This window comes from Physeter macrocephalus, chromosome 8 (genome assembly GCF_002837175.3).
Source record: "Physeter macrocephalus isolate SW-GA chromosome 8, ASM283717v5, whole genome shotgun sequence".
In the NCBI taxonomy this organism is placed as follows: Eukaryota; Metazoa; Chordata; class Mammalia; order Artiodactyla; family Physeteridae; genus Physeter; species Physeter macrocephalus.
In genome coordinates, this window is record NC_041221.1 from 30,679,139 (window position 1) to 30,683,250 (window position 4,112).

Consider the following 4,112-nt stretch of genomic DNA (forward strand, 5'->3'; position numbering starts at 1 on the left):
AAAAAAAAAAAAAAAAAAAATGATGCTGTAATTGGGATACGAAATTGTGTGGTTTCTTTTCCTAACAACAGCAACTCTTCAGCACCAGCTGGATGTCCAACAATTCAATTCAGTTCTGACACTAACTACCCAGAATTAGCACAGGGCTTAGTTCCAATAATGACTACTTCCATTTTAGACAGCAGCCTGAACTGGGGTCTCCAGACTACCTGCTCTTATGCCCGGCTGAGTACAAATTCGAGGGTTCCCACAATGCCCTCTTCAGGTTCAATAATTTGCTAGAATGACAGAACTCAGGAAAGAGCTATACTTAGGATTACAGTTATTACAAGGGAGCCAGTGAACAGTCGGATGGAGAGGTGCATAGGGTGAGGTCTGGAAGGGTCCCAAGTGCAGGAGCCTCTGTCCCTTCGGAGTTGGGATGCACCATCCTCCTGGCATAGTGGATGCATTCACCAACCCAGAAGCTTCCTCAGCTGCACTGTTTCAGAGTGTTAATCCAAGTTGCATTGCATAGACATGATTGATTAAATCATTGGCCATTGGTGATTGAACTCAATCTCCAGCCTCATTCCTTTCCCCAGAGGTGGGAGTGGTGAGAAAGTTCCAACCCTCTGATCACATTCTTGGCTCCTCTGGTGACCAGCCCTCATCCTGAAGCTGTGTAGGGTTCCTGCCACCTGTCACCTCATTAGCATAAACCCAGGTATGGTTGAAAGGGCTTGTTATGAATAACAAAAAGCACTATTGCTCAGGAAATTTCAAGTGTTTTAGGAAATCTGTGCTAGAAATGGGGGCAAAGACAAAATGAATATATTTTTTATTATACTCCGGTATCAGAGGTAGAATTCATAAACTTGGTTGAGGGGAATGCAGAAAAAGAAAATATGGGTGTATTAGTGAGCGTTCCCCAGAGAAACAGAACCGATTTAATAACACATGTTCTGTATATTATGTTATCATATAATATTGTGTTATACATATTGTGTTACCATTTAATAACATACATACAGGTATTATATGTTACCTATCTATCTATCCAAAGAGATTTATTATAAGGAACAGGTTCATGCACTTATGGAGGCTGGGAAGTCCAAAATCTCCAGTGCGGGCTGGCAGGCTCAAGATCCAGGAAAACCAACAGTGCAGGGCCAGTCAGAAGACAATCGGCTGGAGAATTTGCTTCTGCCCAGGGAGGCCACTCTTTTGTTCCATTTGACCTTCAGGTGATCGGATGAGGCTCCCCCACGGTATGGAGGGTAACGTGATTTACCCAAAGTTCATCCATTTAAATGTTGATGTCATCCAAAAACACCCTCCAAACTGATGTACAAAAATGAACCATCACAATGGGTAATTCCAGCTTTCTCGCTTATGTGTCACTGAATTGTCTTGGTGTCTTAGCTTACTGAATGATGACCTATGTCATAGTTGGAATTTCATGGTTTCCAAAGCCTGTTTAGATCACTGTACATGATTTCATTCTCTCTCCAGCATTTTTTTGGTGGCAGTGAGGACATACCTGCAAGAAGGGGGAGAGTTAGAAGTGTTAGTTGATATATTTAGAAACTGACTGGCAATTTCCTGCCCACCGCAGAAGAAAAGGAATGCAGACTGTGTGGGGCATATGTGTGTTTGCAAAAGCCTGCAGTGTTTCCAGCCTGTCTCAGTTCCGGGGGTCTTGGAGCAGCTTCTATACAGCAGCTTCCTTATCAATATGCTGATCTCAGGAGTCATCTCTATTGTTTTTTTGGCTGAACAAACAGAGCACATGAGCAATGTTTTATGGGAGGATGGGGTATCCCTCCTGCTGCGTGACCATCAGAGGTGGACGGGCTGCTGGTGAGCGAGGTTGTCACAGGATGAGGGTGGCACTGTCCTTGGATGCAGACGAGGTTTAGCGAGTGATGGCTGTAGGGTCTACAGAAGAGGATCGCTCGGCTCTCCTAAAACCTCTGTGGGTCAAGCAAAGCCCCTTGCACCCCTTCCCCTTCGCCTGGCCTCTCTGTGTCTGGCCCTTTCACCAGGGATCCCCAACTCTCTTTTTATTTATGTCCTCTCACTTCCCTAGCCTAGAAGAATTGTTTTCTGGTCTTTGGAGAGAAAGCCTTCTTCCTCAGGCGTGTTTCTGCCAGGGGTTTCCTTCTGTCAGTTTACACTGCTTTTAGCATCAATTCTGAAGGGCTTTTGCTTCCATTTGGAAAGCAGGCTTTAGGAAACCAAAAGCTCTGAGCTTCTGAGCTCATGCAAACAGAACTTCGTTTGAAACGGCATGGGGTGGAGGAACATGCTGAGAGTTTTGGAAAGAAAAGGGAAAAACACTGGAGGGGAAAAAAGAAATCTTTTAATATCTCAAAAGTGTTAGCCTGACCTGTAAGGATCAGGATCTCAATCCAGTATCTTTCTTTTAAGTAGTCCACAAAAATCTGCCTTCCCAGCAATTCCTAAAAGGATAGCTCTTCCGCATTTTCAGTAATATTTTTTTCATAATGAGTTGAAAGTCTATCCAGACATCTAAGAAAGCTGTGAAAGCGACTGAAATAAATTAAAGCCCAGAGAAGCTAAGAGGAAGTATAAACGATAACCTCCATTTAAAAATTTCCCCTCTCCTTTGACCATGCTTGGTCAGATGATCGATTTGAGTGTGGGAAGAAAATATTAGGATTTACACTTTAAAAAAATCGCATTCTTTATATTTTTCTACTTTTTTGTTGTTAAAATATTAGTAGCACAACGAACATGCATATAATATAAAAGTAAGTACAGTAGCACAATAAAATGTTTAGGACTCCTGAGCTAGAAATCTTGTAGGTTTACATTTTCTTTTGTAAGCCTGACTTTCTAAGTCATTGGTCCTCAAAGCCTGAATTGCTTAAAAAAATTTTTTTTTAGTTGAAGTACAGTTGATTTACAATGTTGTGTTAGTTCCAGGTGTACAGCAAAGTGATTCAGTTTTTTATATAAATATACATATATAATATATATAATATAAATATACATAGCTGATAAATTAGGGGTTTGAGGATTAGCAGATATACACTACTATATATAAAATATATAAACAACAAAGACCTACTGTATAGCAAGGGAACTATATTCAGTATCTTATAATAAACTATAATGGAAAAGAATCTGAAAAAGAACATACACACACACACACACACACACACACACGCACACACACTCAAAACTGGTTGGGCCCAGTAATCTGAATTTGAAGAAATTCCAAATGGCTCCTGAACAGATGTTTGGAAAAGAACTCAAAGTGTTAATTTCCAATTGCTCCTAGTATCTCCATGTGAAACAAAAGACAGCATGATTTACCTGCAGGTTTAGACTGAGGCAACTTGCCCCAGATTATAACCCTTCACAAGGTTTTTCTAAATTGCAGCAATGGCCCTCCATGTGTTCTTGGCCCCTGTCCTATATCCCTGTAGAGGAAGGAGACCATTTGAGATGTTTTACTGTAATCTTTAAAATTCTTGCCTCTACATGTTTCCGTTGCTCCCTGTATCGCGAGCGAGCAGTCATATCTCTGCATTTGTCTCTTGTAAGTATAAACAATGTTACAGTGACCTCAAGTGATGCTTCCATTGGCCTGCTTTTCCTGCCCCCAAAGAAGGGTCCTCCATTTGCAGCAGACACTTTAGCCATCAGAACCTTAATAGTTACATGCAGGTGTGCTCCCAGCAACACTAGAGGGGGGTGTGCCGGTGAATGAACTAAAGACGTGACCTTTTCAATATCACTTCTCTTAAGATCTCAAATTGTGGGATGAACACTGGGAAAATGTCATGCCAAATGTTATACAGCCTGACCGGTATAATTTATTCCATTTCCACTAATGGTGGAAAACATTTGTGTTTTTGCTGTATATTGTTTCCCCTTTCCACAGAGCCTAGCAAAGGAAGCATCAGAAGCCATAATCTCACCTTGTGATGTTCAAGCTGGGGTGTGCCTGCCTCGCGGGGTTAAGAGCCGGCTTTGCAAGGCTTGGGTGGAATCCTGGAGGCTTTTTAATGGATTCAGATTCTAGACCCTCAACTTTAAATATTCTTTTTCTAGGAAAATGATCTGCCTCTGCACATGTTCTTGAAGGTGCCCAGCCCTCT